This window comes from Microcebus murinus, chromosome 5, assembly GCF_040939455.1.
Source record: "Microcebus murinus isolate Inina chromosome 5, M.murinus_Inina_mat1.0, whole genome shotgun sequence".
NCBI classification, from domain to species: domain Eukaryota; kingdom Metazoa; phylum Chordata; class Mammalia; order Primates; family Cheirogaleidae; genus Microcebus; species Microcebus murinus.
Genome location: NC_134108.1, coordinates 78,700,739 through 78,717,074, shown reverse-complemented (window position 1 = coordinate 78,717,074; position 16,336 = coordinate 78,700,739). Strand labels below are relative to the sequence as shown.

Genomic DNA, 16,336 nt, shown 5'->3' with positions numbered 1-16,336 from the left:
CCCAAGTCCCTCCCCCAAAGGAGCCCGTAGTAATTTCCTTCAGGTAATGTGCACTGGGAAAAGAGAATTACTCGGCCGGACATGGTGGCTCACGCCTGTAATCCTAGCACTCTGGGAGGTCGAGGTGGGAGTGTCGCTCAGGGTCATGAGTTCGAGACCAGCTTGAGCAAGAGTGAGACCCCCATCTCGACTAAAAATAGAAAGAAATGAATTGGCCAACTAAAAAGAAAAAAAGAAAAGAAAAGAGAATTGCTCAAATGTTGTAGACTACTGGACACAAGGTCCCAGTTGACATTGCTATCTATAGACTCACAGCATCATCATGGCTCCCCTCTTGGAGGACATACAGGGATCAGGTGATAAATGGAGTCCTGGCCAAGATCTAGCTCACAGTAGATCCACTGAGTGCATACCCCACTTGGTCATCATTTCCCCCAGCTCCCAAATATATAATTGGAATAGAGATTCTTGGGAGCTGGCCCGACCTCAACATTGATGCCACTCTTGTGGGGAAATTAGAGTGGGGAAGGCCTAACAAAACCCTCTAAAACTGCACCCACCATTTTCCCGATCAAGACCAAATCAAGGCTGGGTGCAGTGGCTCACACGTGTAATCCTAGCACTTTGGGAGGCCGAGGTGGAGGATTGCTTGAGGCCAGGAGTTTGAGACCAGCAGAGCAAGGACGAGACCGTCTCTACAAAAAATTAAAAAATTAGCCGGGCCTGGTGGCACACACCTATAGTTCCAGCTACTCTGGAGGCCTGAGGCAGAGGGATGGCTTGAGACTAGGAGTGGAAGTTTGCAGTGAGTTACGATGATGCCACTGCACTCTAGCCCAGACAACAAAGTAAGTCCCTGTCTCAAAAATAAAACAAAACAAACAAACAAAAAATCAAACAGATAATCAGAATGGTTGTAAGATTTATTATCACACTATACTTATGTGGGTTATAAAAATTGATATTAGGCAGGGTGCCGTGGCTCTCGCCTATAATCCTAGCACTCTGGGAGGCTGAGGCAGGCGGATCACTCAAGGTCAGGAGTTCCAAACCAGCCTGAGCAAGAGTGAGACCCCGTCTCCCCTTCTCTACTAAAAATAGAAAGAAATTAATTGACCAACTAAAAATATATACACAAAAAAATTAGCCAGGCATGGTGGCGCATGCCTGTAGTCCCAGCTACTTGGGAGGCTGATGCTGAAGGATAGCTTGAGCCCAGGAGTTTGAGGTTGCTGTGACCTAGGCTGACACCAGGGCACTCTAGCCTGGGCAACAGAGTGAGACCTTGTCTCAAAAAGATACATAAATAAATAATGATATTAGACATTTAAACTTTATTTATTTATTTATTTATTTTTTGAGACAGAGTCTCACTTTGTTGCACAGGCTAGAGTGAGTGCCACGGCATCAGCCTAGCTCACAGCAACCTCAAACTCCTGGGCTCAAGCCATCCTTTTGCCTCAAGCTCCCCAGTAGCTGGGACTACAGGCATGTGCCACCATGCCTGGATAATTTTTTCTATATATGTTAGTTGGCCAATTAATTTCTTTCTATTTATAGTGGAGATGAGGTCTCGTTCTTGTTCTGCTGGTTTCCAACTGCTGACCTTGAGCAATCCACCTGCCTTGGCCTCCCAGAGTGCTAGGATTACAGGTGTGAGCCACTGCACGTGTCCGACATTTAAACTTTACATTTTATTCTTTTTTTTTTAGTGTGGTCTTTTGACTGATAAACTTTACATTTTAATTCAAATTATTGTATTATATACTTCTGGCATATGTCACTTTTTGACATTTTTATCTAAGACTATGGTAATCCCATCAGATCCTAAAAGGGAGGGGGTGTAAGGACTTAATTCAGAGATCTAGGTTGCAAATGAATACCATCATGTTTGCATTAACAGATTATTTTGAATAGGTAATATACATGACCCAGAAGGCTATATAGTGAAGTCTCTTTCCCTCCCTTTTCTCTCTGTTAACCACTAAACCTTTTCAAAGCTATTCTATACAAATAGAAATATATACATATTAAGCATCATGTGGAGGCTTACCCTGTAATCCCAGCACTTTGGGAGACTAAGGCCAAAGGATCTCCTGAGGCCAAGAGTTCAAGATCACCCTAGATAATATAAAGACTCCATATTTATAAAAAATAAAAAAATTAGCCAGGCATTGTGGCACTACACTTATTGTCCCAGCAACTTTTGAGGCTGAGGCTGGAGGATTGCTTGAGCCCAGAAGTCTAAGTTACAGTGAGCTATGATTGAGCCACTTCACTCTAGCCTACGTGACACAGTGAGACCTGCCTCGATAAAAAAATTAAATTAAATTAAAAAAAAAGACATACATACTGTATATATATTTTAACACACATATAACATAGTTTGCATCTTTTTTTACCTTGAGGATTGTTCCCTTTGGCACTTCATTTGAGATACTACAGATTTACTTATTTTTCCTTCCCTCACCAAAATGTAAATTTCATGAGGATACAGATTTTGTCTTTTTCATTGCTTTTTATTTTTTAAATATGATGTATTTTTCTATTCTCCATTAATATTTACCTAGCATTCCATCTTTGGCCTGTGTCAGTGATGCTATTGAAATAAACATCCTTGTAAATGTTATTTCTTGTGAGTGGGAGTAAAACTATAGGATAAAATTACAAATGTAGAATTGTGGGGCTCTGTACATTTTTAACAGATGAGGTATTGCCAAGTAGTATTCCATTTAGGTTGAACCGATTTATACACTCACCAGCATTGTTGCTGACATTATAATAGGAGAAACGTTGGATTTATTCTTGCACAATGCCAATGAATATGCTTTTAAGTGCTCCTTTAAAAAAAAATCATTATTGGGAAATGCCAGGGGTTGGGGTGGGAAGCAGAGCTCATGAAATGGCCAGATGTCCTAGGATATCATCTATCATACTTGCAACCTAGTCCTACAGCAGAAATGACCTTTAACAATTGATTAAGTTTCTCCAAATGATTTGTTGAAATAACTCGTCTTCACAGCTTAAAAATGATGGCTCAGTGCTGGCACTCTGGGAGGCCAAGAAGGCAGGATGAGCTCAGGAGTTCGAGACCCTGTCTTTACTAAAAATAGACAGAAATTAATTGGCCAACTAAAAATATATAGAAAAAATTAGCAGGGCATGGTGGCGCATGCCTGTAGTTCCAACTACTCAGGAGGCTGAGGCAGAAGGATCACTTGAGCCCAGGAGTTTGAGGTTGCTATGAGCTAAGCTTACACCAGGGCACTCTAGCAGGGGGGCAACAGAGTGAGACTCTTGTTTCAAAAAAAAATGCTGGCCTTGGATATCCTAGCAAAAATTCCCTTTTGCAAGATGTTAAGGTATGTTGGAGAAACAGCCGTTTTAAGCAACAGAACCCGGGGTCCCATGCAAACAGACAGAGGGCTAGGCAGGCATTCCTAGGGTGCAAGTGGTACTGGGCAGGGGAAGAGGATGACACCCTCAGCAGGCTGGGGAGGAGGGAGAGGGGACTTCATCCAGGATCACGTGGGATAAGTGGAAGGACAGGCTCAGGTTTCCCACAGGCAGCCTTTCTCAAAGACGGAACAGTTCGATTTTCTTTGGCAAGAATTCCCCCAATCATTAGAATCCCCCATGTAGACTAAGCTCCTCCACTGGAAGAGCTCGGAACTTTGCAAATTTCCGAAGTTAAATGTATCCTACTACACTCCTGCAGCAGCAGAGGGAGGGAGGGATTTAGAAGCGACCGGGCGCAGGCGGTGAAGAGGCTAATGAATGAAGAGGCCGCGAGTGTACGGAGCTCCTTGCAAGGAACTGCCGAGTGGAGGCTGACTCCTTCCCCTTCCAGGGTCCGCAGGGCTGGCCTTCAGCCCAGGTGAACCGGCCTGGGAGGCCCCGCTGTGCTGGAGGGAGAAAAGGCAGCGCGGCACCGCGAACGGCCGCCCCGAGTCGCCGCCGCCGGCGCGCGGAGCCGCAGGACGGGCCGCGGGGGCTCGGGCTTTGCCGCCTCCGGGCGGGGCGCGGCGAGAACTCGCTCCGGAACAGTGCGACTTGGGGGAGAAGCTGGGGGTTGCGTTTCCTGCAGGAGAAGAATGCGCCACGCAGACGCGGGCCCTAGTCGGGAGCGCGGTGCGTGGTGCGCGGCGGCCGCCGGTGGGCGCAGGAATCGGCGCTTCGGGACCGGCCAGCGCGTTCCGAGTGCAGTTCTGGGAAGAGCGCGCTCTTCAGGATTTATTTCAAACGGAATCGTGGACTGCGGGGGTGGGAGGCGGAGTGATGGGGTCCAGCAAGATATGGTCCCAGCAAGCCGCGAGGGGGCCAGCTCGGCCGCCGGGGCCGCGTGGAGTCCCGGGCGCCGCGGGCGATGGGCAGCCGCGCTCCTGCGCCCCCTGCGCCAGTCGCTGGGTCGCGGGGCCGGCGCCACACGGAGAACCACCTGGACCGGCTAGGAGCGCAGAAGGACGCAGGGGCGGATGCGGGTAGAGACCCACAGGGTACCCCACCTACACTCAGTTCGGACCCGCACGAGGACCCCATGGGTCTCCTCGCTCAGGCTGTGGGAGGCAGGACATGGCTCAGATTCCACGAATGGGACCGCAGCTTGGTTTGGGCCCCAGGGGTGAGAAAGTATGAGAGGGGGCGATGACGGGCCGCCTTCAGGATCCGGTCCCAGGAGGGCTGGGACACGTCCACCTCTCTCCACACGTGGCCGAGAAACAGGAAGAGCGACGTTGAGGTGCAGCACCCGCCATCCCGTCCCACCCCTGACTCCCCACCCCGGAAACAACGCAGGGGCAGAGGAATGAGCAGGTGGGGCCTTGGGCTGGCTCCCCACCTTCTCTCTCAGTCGGACCTACTTACTTCTTGGTGCTCTCTGCTTTCTTCCAGCGTTAAATAGCATCCCTTTGCAGACTCTGGATTCACAGCTTTAGTCCCAGCCTCTCCTTCCCATCTGGTCAGGCTTCCCTTTAACTAACCTTGAAGGAACCACCGCCCCCGCGCCCCCTGTCCTCCAGCCCATACACCTGCTACATCGGAGGTCTTCTCCACAGCTCTTCAAGGCTATCCCATCCTTCTAGATTTTCAGGCTCCAAACCTTGGAGTCCTCCCCTGATTTCTCGGTCTCCCCACCCTGCTCTCCTACCGCACTTGCTGCTCTCTCTTTCTTCCCGGCTTTGTAGCTTGCTCCCTGTTCCGCTTTCCACGTCGCCTCTGGGCTCCTAAGTATTTCAGGGATACCTTCCCTGGGTTCCCAATGAAAATTCACAACTTCATCCTCCTTCCCTGCTTTTCTCCATGTTACGTTCTCACACATTCAACTGTGTATTGTACTCAGTAATCGTGCATAATTAATGAGCAGACATTCATGCATCTGTTTCCACTGTCACCACTGCTACACCCACTAGAATGTGAACACAGGGACTCCTCCCCCGCCCATCCCCTGCATCCAGATCTGCTTTGCACACAGAATGTGCTCCACAAAAATTTGCCAAATGAAAGGATGGGCACAACTCAGGATTCACTCACCCAGTGTGGCATCCATGAGGCCTGTGTGCAGGTAAGATGACAGTGGGTCGGGCAAATATTGGACATGAAAAAGAATCAATTCACCTCTTTGGTTTGCAAATGTGTAGGACTCTAAGACCTTTTAGCCAACCCGGACTCCCCAAGTTGCTATTCTTGTCTGACTGGTCCTCAACATGGGTCATTCATCTCCAATTAATTCAAATAAGATTTTGAGAAAACGCAAACTTTTCCTTCATACCTACACACAATTTTGAATGGGCATTTTATTTATTTATTTATTTTTTTTTTTTTTGAGACAGAGTCTCACTCTGTTGCCTGGACTAGGGTGCTGTGGTGTCAGCCTAGCTCACAGCAACCTCAAACTCTTGAGCTCAAGCCATTCTTCTGCCTCATCCTCCTGGGTAGCTGGGACTACAGGCATGGCTCACCATGCCAGGCTAATTTTTTCTATATATTTTTAGCTGGGCAATTAATTTCTTTCTATTTATAGTAGAGACGGGGGTCTCACTCTTGCTAAGGCTGGTTTCCAACTCCTGACCTTTAGCCATCCACCCTCCTCGGCCTCCCAGAGTGCTAGGATTACAGGCGTGAGCCAACACACCAGGCCCAGTAGTTAGTGTTTATTAGAGAAATGTTAATTTCTGGACATAGATTAAGGAATCAGTAACCAAACAAGACAGAAATAGAAGTATTCTAGCCGGGCATGGTTGCTCAAACCTGTAATCCTAGCACTCTGGGAGGCCGAGGTGGGAGGATCATTTGAGCTCAGGAGTTCCAGACCAGCCTGAGCAAGACCAAGACCCTGTCTCTACTAAAAAAAGAAAGAAATTAATTGGCCAACTACAAATATATAGAAAAAATTAGCTGGGCATGGTGGCTCATGCCTATAATGCCAGCTACTTGGGAGGCTGAGGCAGGAGGAGCACTTGAGCCCAGGAGTTTGAGGTTGATGTGAGCTAGGCTGACACCAAGGCACTCACTCTAGCCTGGGCAAAAAACCAAACAAACAAACAAAAAAAACGACATATTCTTTCTCTTTAGGCAGATGGAGTCTCTCCATGAGACTCTCTGAATCCTCACCCTCCCTGTCTCCTGTTACTACTTATGCTCCTGTTCCTACCACAAGCTGCTCCCTCCACCATCACTCTGGATTATGTCCCCTCTAGCTCTCACTAGGGCATGAAGGCTTTAGTTATCTCCTTCTACCCCTAGATTGTCAGCCTCTCCCTCCCACTGCATCACCCCTGCCCTCCCCCCACACCCCAATCTCTCTACAGCAAGTAATAAGCTCCTGCTTTCCACAGCCTTTCCGTTCCAGCTATTTCTTTTTTTCCTATCTCAACTAAAATTATCCAGACTTTTCCATCCAGGGGCAGCAGTTCTACTTGCCAAAAAAGCCCACTTAGACATGTTCCACATGCAGCCCCATTTAAATTCTTCAACTCACTCCAACTTATCATCTAAGAATCTCACTCCTACAACTGAACTGCTCCTGCTGAAGCTAACAGTGAGCCCTTGGGTCCCACAAAACAGGGAGCCAATTGCTGATCTGAGGGTTCTGCTGGGCAGAATCTGACATGACACACAACTCCCTCCTTGACACTCTCTGCTCTTACTGGTATGGACCCAGGCAAGAAAGAGGAGTGTGGAATGTGGATCTGCACCAATGGGGTAGGGTTGAGGAATTTTCCAAAAAATTTTCACTCACATCCCCAACACTGTGATGAGCCAAAACTACTATTTTTTTCTTTTCTTTCTTTCCTTTTTTTTTTTTTTAAAGACAGAGTCTTGGCCGGGCGCCGTGGCTCACGCCTGTAATCCTAGCTCTCTGGGAGGCCGAGGCAGGCGGATTGCTCGAGGTCAGGAGCTGGAAACCTGCCTGAGCAAGAGTGAGACCCCGTCTCTACTATAAATAGAAAGAAATTAATTGGCCAACTAATATATATAGAAAAATGAGCCAGGCATGGTGGCCCATGCCTGTAGTCCCAGCTACTTGGGAGGCTGAGGCAGAAGGATTGCTTGAGCCCAGGAGTTTGAGGTTGCTGTGAGCTAGGCTAACGCCACGGCACTCACTCTAGCCTAGGCAACAAAGCGAGACTCTGTCTCAAAAAAAAAAAAAAAAAAAAAGACAGAGTCTTGCTATGTGGTCCAGGCTGGAATGCAGTGGCAAAATCATAGCTCACCATATGCTATGATCTTCAAAATCCTAGACTCAATGTAACCTCCTGCATTGGCCTCCCAAAGTGCTAGGATTACAGGCTTGAGTCACCATTCTTGAAAAAAATGTTTTAATTTCTTTATTTAAAGGCAGGGTCTCATTCTGTCTTCCAGGCTGCAGTGCTGTGGCATGATCATAGCTCACTGTAACCTTGAATTCCTGGGCTCAAGGGATCCTCCTGCCTTGGCCTCTTGAGTGGCTTGGACTACAGGTGGGTGCCACCACACTTGCCTAATTTTTAACATTTTTTTGTAGAGACAGGGGTCTCCCTACGTTAGCCAGGCTGATCTCACACTCCTGGCCTCAAAGTATCTTCCCAACTTGGCCTTCCAAAGTGCTGGGATTACAGGTGTGAGCCACCATGCCAGCCCTGAAAATGTTTTTTCTCTTCCTCTTCTTACTCTGGAAGGAATACTCAACACAAAACTAATGCAAATTATTTATTATAAAGTAATGAGACTTCACTTAAAAGCTGGAGGTTGCAATAACTTAAACCATATACAGAATTAAGAACACCTGACCCCTACCCCCCTCTCTTCATCCCCACCTTTCCATTCATGGCACAAACAGAAGTGGGGACCTCCTGATCTCCAGGCCAACAGTCCTTCTGCAAGCAATGCCATCCTGATCCCCAGATGCCGCCAGGACCCAGCCTTAAACGGAGCACCTGCAGGCCCACGGAGAAGTTTGCAGCCTCCTGACTCGCGCACAGGCTAAAAAGAAAGCAGCTGGTGAGGTGCCTGCTTGGTGGAGGTGACCTTAGCCCAGTGATTTTCAGACTTTCCTGTGCACAGGAATCACCTGGAGGGCTTGTTAAAACACTCATTGCTGTGTTCCTGCTCACCCACCTGGGGGTTTCTGATTCTGCTGGTGTGGGGTGGATGCCGAGTTTGCATTTTTAACAAGTTCCTAGGTGATGCTGATTCTGCTCCTTGAAGGGACACAGTTTGAGATTCGCTGTCCTGGTGTATGCAAGTGACCTGGCTATCCCACAAGAGAGATTCCGTGGAAGACAGTCCACTAGAGGAGCTGCCCTAGAGATTTCCAGGGGAATTCTAAAGCTGGAGTGCACAAATATGCCAGATTTCCCACTTTTGGGTCTGGCCACAGTCTCCCTTCCCAGCCACATTTCACTCAAAAGCCAGGACGCACTCGTTAGACTTAGTGATTGTTTCATTGTTTTTAGAACTATCTCAGGCCCTCAGACTAAGGAACCAGGTCACAACTAAGTGACCCTAAAAGATGCGGGAAGCGAAACCCACCTTTCAGGGCCCCTGGGTGAATGCAGCTTTCCCTACCAGCGCCCCCAAATCCGTTCACCTCGATTTCTGCGGAGGCAAAGCTGCAGAGACATTGTCCCAAGCAGGAGCAGCACGCGGGTCTGGGAAAACGGCCATCCATAAATGTAAATTACGAATCCGCGTCTTGAAAACCTTTCCATCGCGAAGAAGACAGCGAACAGTCTTCTGAGAACCGTCCCCATTTCTGCATTCTCGCCTTGGCAAAGAAGGGTGCGCTGGGTCAGGAGCGAGGGCAGCCGCCACCCTCCCGCTCCCGCGTCCTGCAGGACCCGCAGGCAGGAGGGGACCGGATGACGACGGGAGCAGAGAGGTTCAGGGCGCGAAGGAAAGGGGTATTCCGGGTTGGGTCATCCCGGACTGGACCAGAGAGGATAGTCTAGGATTCCAGGACATTTCAAGGGGCACCGTGTCGAGGCCGCCCCGCAAGGGGAGCACCGTAGGCTGCGTGGGACGACGGGCGGCCTGCGGGACCTCGGAGGGTCTGAGCTCCCGGCTCACTCACCGAACAAGAATGGAAACATCCAGGATTCGAGGTAAAACAACTGTGGGTTCCCTGGTATCGGGTGTGTACTATGGACACGACCAAACTCCGGGAACCGGTGGCGGAGAGGATCGAATCGGAGCGGCATCCCGACGCGGCGGGGAAGGGGCAGCGGCTCCGCCTCCTTTTACGCGGCGGCGGACCCGCCTCTCCCGCCCCGCCGCTCGGACTCGCCCCGACCTAGCGACGCCGCCCGCCGGCCCGCCCGCGCTCCGTGTCTCTCCTCTCCACGGGCCGTCGCCGTCAGGGGTGCTCCCTGTCGCCGCCTCTGCCACGCGGTTGCCCCCTGCGCTCTCGGGCCCTGGCGCGCTCCCCAGGCCGCACACGGAGTCGCGAGGGCTCCAGCAACCACACGTCGGGGCCAGTGGGGCCGGGCCGGGACGCCAGGGAGACGCTCAGTGGGTGACAAATGGTGGGAGCCTGGAAACAGGGGTGCAGCTGGAAGGCTGAACAACGGAACCCACGCCGCCTCTGAGGATCCCACTGTCCACCCTCCAATCCCCCAGGTCCTCTGGGCGGCCCTGCTCTTTCTCCGCGTCCGCGGCCTCCTGCCCTCCTGGGGACCCACGAAGGCGCGCGGAGCCCGGCGGGGGCGCAGGGGCGAGTGTCGGCTCAAATCGAGACTTCCCTCGGAAAAACAGGCCCCTCACTTGGGTAGAGAGAAGGGAATCAACGGGTTTGGAGAAAAGGGAACTTGCATTTGGGTCCAAGGCTCCGTGGCCCCAAGGTCTGAGCTGAGTCTAAGTTAGCAGATCCCGCCTATTCGGACATTCAATGTTACTGGCCCAACTGGGACACGGAGCGAGATGCACAGAGAGCGGTACCCCGACGAGGCCGGCTCTCCCGAAACTGTAAGGCAGGTGGGCGCCGCCCCGGCCGCCCTCTCTGCTCTGTCTCGCCCAGGCGCCCCTGTGCCAAGCCAGGCCGGGCCTCCAGCTTCAACTGCCCCACGTGTCGGGTCACCCTTGGCGATTGCGGGGACCAGTGGAGCAGTGGCAGTCGGAACTGGGCGGGTCTGTGAGTAGCTGAGAGCGAGCCCAGGTCTTTGTGCTGTGGAACCACCTTGGTGTTTAGGTGGCTCCAGGCTCACCAGCCTCACCCATTTAGGTAAGGGAGTAAATAAATTGGCACATGTGTAACCATTTATGTTGTGGTTCAAGAGACTGAGGTACAGATAGTGGTGGGTCACTGCGCCCCCCCCCCACACATGTAACTCTGAATTTGGATGGTACCGTGTTTCCCCGAAAATAAGACAGGGTCTTATATTGATTTTTCCTCAAGAAGACACCATAGGGCTTATTTTCAGGGCATGTGTTGTTTTCTTTTAAGTATGGTACAACAATCTACATTTATTCAAATATAGTTAAGTCATCTTCTTCTCGAACCTCATCATAACTCTCCAAACCCCGAATTCCATCCTGAATTTCTTGTGACTCCTTGTCCTTTAGAACCATTGGCCCCAATCTCTCATGTGGAGCAATAGAGCTCTCCTGGGGCAGATGAGAACCAGGTCACAACTAAGTGACCCTAAAAGATGCAGGAAGCGAAACCCACCTTTCAGGGCCCCTGGGTGAATGCAGCTTTCCCTACCAGCGCCCCCAAATCCGTTCACCTCGATTTCTGCGGAGGCAAAGCTGCAAAGACATTGTCCCAAGCAGGAGCAGCACGCGGGTCTGGGAAAACGGCCATCCATAAATGTTAATTACGAATCCGAGTCTTGAAAACCTTTCGATCACGAAGAAGACAGCGAACAATCTTCTGAGAACCGTCCCCATTTCTGCATTCTCGCCTTGGCAAAGAAGGGTCAGGAGTGAGGGCAGCCGCCACCCCATAAAGAAGAGGAGGGCTGCTCCTCTTCTTTATGGCTCCAAGACGAAATGCATGGGTTGTGCAGATAGGCTGCGTAGCCACGCCCATCACTAGGTCGTATTTTCAGGGTAGGGCTTATATTGGGCAAATGCTTAGAAATCCTGCTAGGGCTTATTTTATGGGTAGGTCTTATTTTCCTGGAAACATGGTACCTGGCTGACACATGTACAGAAGAGAACTGCTGGAGGTGGGGAACAGCCTTCACAATTCGCTAGGGCTGTTGAGAGCAGGGAAGTGGGAACAAATTGGGGACCAGTATGTGGGATACTAGCACCAACATTGGGTAGCGTCCGGGTTGGGTCATTTGCAAGTTGTGTAATCTTTTTTTAAATTTTATTTTAATAATAATTAATATTTTCTATTCTCTCATTTTTAAATTTTTCCCTCACCAACCCTGGTCTAACAAGTTGTGTGATCTTAGGCAATTTATTTGTATGAACCTGAGTTTTCCAGCCTGAAAAAGAACATTATTTTTCTCTTGCAAGAATTAGAGAAAAGAGAGGAGTGTGGGAAGTTAATGCGGTAATACCCAGCCCAAGAGCCTGAGTATCAGGCTCTTTTTAAGTGAAGCCCCTGACACAGGGAGACTGCAAATATTAAAGGTATTTCAGTAGAAGTCTTGGAGTGCATTTTCATTGATTAAGGGGGAAAAATGACTACTCTTAAAAGTTTAGAAACCAAAGTGACCCTTACTTCAACCCCAATCCGTGGAGCAGGAGATGGAATGGAAACTGAGGAGCCACCTAAATCTGTTGAAGTTGTTTCTAGAGTCCAATCCAGAAAACATCATATCCCTCAGAGTCCCTGGAAGAAACCTGTTCCATCAGAGAGCCCAGGAATTCTTCAGTTAGAGGAAATTCTCACTGAAAAAGCTGTGGAAGTCAAAGCTATAAGAATATTAGTTCCCAAAGCTGCTATAACTCATGATATCCCCAACAAAAATGCAAAGGTTAAGTCTCTGGGACATCATAAAGGAGAATTTCTTGGTCAGTCAGAGGGAGTTACAGAACCTAATAAAGAACTCTCAGAGGTAAAAAATATGTTGGAAAAGCTCAAAAACTCTGAAAGAAAGTTACTACAGGACAAAGAAGGTCTTTCAAACCAGCTCCGAGTACAGACAGAGGTAAATCGTGAGTTAAAAAAGTTGCTCGTGGCTTCTGTCGGGAATGATCTTCAGTATCACTTTGAACGTCTAGCCCATGAGAAAAATCAGCTTATTTTAGAAAATGAAGTTCTAGGTCGAAATACAGCTCAGCTTTCTGAACAGTTAGAACGTATATCAATACAGTGTGTTGTATGGCGAAGTAAATTCCTCGCAAGCAGGGTAATGGCAGATGAGTTAACCAACTCCAGAGCAGCTTTACAGCGTCAAACCCGTGATGCACACAGTGCCATACAAGATCTCTTGAGTGAACAGTAACAGTTTCGTCAGCAAATGATAGCTACCCAAAAATTACTGGAGGAGCTCTTAGTCTCCTTGCAGTGGGGAAGACAGCAAACTTACTCTCCTAGTGCACAACCCCATAGCACAGCAGAACTAGCGTTAACAAATCACAAGTTGGCAAAAGCAGTAAATTCTCATATTCTGGGAAATGTTGGCAATAGCAGTCAAAAAAAGATTCCATCAACAGTTGAATTCTGCAGCACCCCAGCTGAGAAAATGGCTGAAAAGGTTCTACGCATTTTGGATCCAGTTACCTGTACAGAGAGTTCATCTGATAATGTGTTTTTTGAGTCTTCACCAACCACCTTACTTGCTACAAAGAAAAATATCGGATCTGATAATGTGTTTTTTGAGTCTTCACCAACCACCTTACTTGCTACAAAGAAAAATATCGGACGATTTCACCCCTATACTAGATATGAAAATATAACTTTCAATTGCTGTAATCACTGCCAGGGAGAACTTATTGCCCTTTAACATTTAATATGTTGGAGGCATAGTAAAGATACTGACTTATTAAAAAAAAAAAAAAAGAATTAGAGAAAAAAGAGAGACAGAGAGGAGTTGTATTTGAAGGCTACTACACATAAACTATTGCTAGTGTTATTTTTACATGATAATGTTTCACTGGAAAATACCTCCTCCTGCCCCTCTACACACACACACACACACACACACACACACACACACACATCTATTCCTCAATGCTGAATGAAAAGAGGGTAGAGGGAATCTTTTTCCTCTTAATGTACCTGCCTTGCCACCTGCATCTACAATAGCTACATATATACACACAGAACAGTCCAGAGCCAAAGGCACTGAACCACACTTTTTTTTTTTTTTTTTTTGAGACAGATTCTCCCTTTGTTGCCCAGTCCAGTCCAGAGTGAGTGCCGCGGCGTCAGCCTAGCTCACAGCAACCTCAAACTCCTGGGCTCAAGCGATCCTCCTGCCTCAGCTCTGGAGTAGCTGGGACTACAGGCATGCGCCACCATGCCTGGCTAATTTCTACATATTTTTTTTAGGTGGCCAATTAATTTCTTTCTATTTATAGTAGAGACAGGTCTCACTCTTGCTCAGGCTGGTTTTGAACTCCTGACCTTGAGTGATCCGCCCGCCTGGGCCTCCCAGAGAGCTAGGATTACAGGAGTGAGACACCGCGCCCAGCCTGAACCATACTTTTAAAGACTGACTCTTTTCCTACCATAGCTGCTTGATATTACATGAATTAGTGGATCTAGAATTCAAGGTTCAGGGCAATCACAGAATTTTATAGACTCAAGTGTTTTCAGTTATTTCAAAGTCAAATACTGACCACAAAACAAGATAGGGCATACTAGCTAGAATGAGGAATATACCCTGAGACCCATACTAGTTTCATGGAATCTGCAAATGTCTGTCAAATGTGCATATATAGCTTTCAACAAATTCTCTAAGGCAGTGCTGTTCAATAGATTTTTCTGCAATGATAGAAATGTGTATTTGTGTTGTCTAATCTGATAGCCATTAGCCACATGTGGCTATTGAGCACTTGAAATGTGACTAAGGCTATCAAGAATTGAATTTTTAATTTTACTTAATTTTAAATAATTTATATTTTGACCTTGGAGGTGGACATTCTGAATTTTAAAAATAAATTAACTAGCTGTGTGTGGTGGCTCACGCCTGTAACCCTAGCTCTTTGGGAGGCTGAGGCGGGTGGATCCTTTGAGCTCAGGAGTTTGAAACCAACCTGAGCAAGAATGAGACCCCGTCTCTACTATAAATACAAAGAAATTAATTGGCCAACTAATATATATAGAAAAAAATTAGCCAGGCATGGTGGCGCATTCTTGTAGTCCCAGCTACTTGGGAGGCTGAGGCAGCAGATTGCTTGAGCCCAGGAGATTGAGGTTGCTGTGACTAGGCTGACGCCATGGCACTCACTCTAGCCTGGGCAACAAAGTGAGACTCTGTCCCCTCCCCCCCCCCAAAAAGAAAGAAATAACACCCAGGTAGCAATAAGCACACCTAGCACCCAGATATTGGTTTGTAATTCTCCATTCAAAGCTCTTTGGATAGATGGCTTCTTCTAGGACTGGGCCAGAAATATGTCTTCTCTCTACTACATAGAGAGAATATAGTATGAAATTCTAATTATCAGCTCAATTTTTCTATAAGTCTAAAAATCTTAGAAGTGTGTGGCCTGAGCATGGGGTAGGTCCCAGGGACTGTTCCATCCTTCTTTCCCCATTTCTACCCCCACCCTGGTGACCCCTGAGGCACCACACACCAATGGCCAGGGGGATCCGCACTCCCCTGATATCTGAACAGTGGTCTTAGGCCCCTGGCCCTGCCAGGTATCAGCACCGGTGTCCAGGATCAGCCTGGGCCTAGAGCGGGAGATCAAGCCTGGAGTGCACAAGATCCGCCTGTGCAAGGACAAGCGTGACAAGACCAGGCTGCAGCTGTGGACCATCAGCAAGGGGCTCTTAGTACAGTTGGTCCAGGCTAACACCTCTGCATCCCTCGTGGCACTGTGCTTTGGGAACCAGATCCTGCAATCAATGGGTGCCACTTTGCCTGGTGGAGCACGGACAAAACTCATCCAGTGGTGAAGAGGGCATCAGCTAAGAAGATTGTTATGGCTGTTCAGGACAGGCCATTCCAGCAGACTGCCACCATGCACAGGGAGAGTATGGGCCATGTCAGCTTTATCAAGAAGGGCAGGGTCAGGGGGAGTTCTGCCCACAATGGGTTCCTCACCAACTACTAAGTATGCGAGGCAAATGGGTGGAGGTCATTAGTCTGAAAGACAACAAAGAGATCATGGAGATTCAAGCCACAGCCAGAAATGTCATCACCCTATCATCCTCATTTGTGATCCATCAGCACATGGTCAGAAAGTTGTCCCTGACCCTGCTCTACCACGCCATGGACCAATCCATCCAGATACCTGAAGCCACAGGAGGGCAGCTCTGGCCCTCCTGCAGGAAGGAGCAGCTGCCCTCCACAATGACAGGTTGCCGCTGGCCTGCTGCCTGGGGTTGGGACTGTCTTGAGGGGGTGTATTCCAGGTAAGTACACAACAGATAGCTGAGTCTGTGGTTTATACACACAGGCCTCCTTGGAACCTCAGACTCGTAGCTGGGCTGAGGCTCTGGAAGGGCCCACAGGCAGCCAATTACCTGTGCTGGTTTATGGGTTGGGCTGGTAGGCAGGCTGGCTAAAGACTTCAAAGTTGCAACTGGGTCCCTTTCAAGATTTTGTCTCTGATAAGACAATAGTTATACTTTTTTTTTTTTTTTTTTTTGAGACAGTCTCACTCTGTTGTCCCGGCTAGAGTGCCGTGGCATCAGCCTAGCTCACAGCAACCTCAACTCCTGAGCTCAAGCAATTTTCCTGCCTCAGCCTACCCCGTAGCTGGGACTACCAGCCCATGAAACCACGCCTGG

The 16,336-nt window shown here is 48.6% G+C and overlaps 1 pseudogene; it reads left to right on the top strand.

Moving 5' to 3' along the window:
- Positions 1–12,023: 12,023 nt before the first annotated feature.
- LOC105884653 (golgin-45 pseudogene) lies at positions 12,024–13,410 on the top strand (annotated as a pseudogene).
- The last annotated feature ends 2,926 nt before the right edge of the window (positions 13,411–16,336 follow it).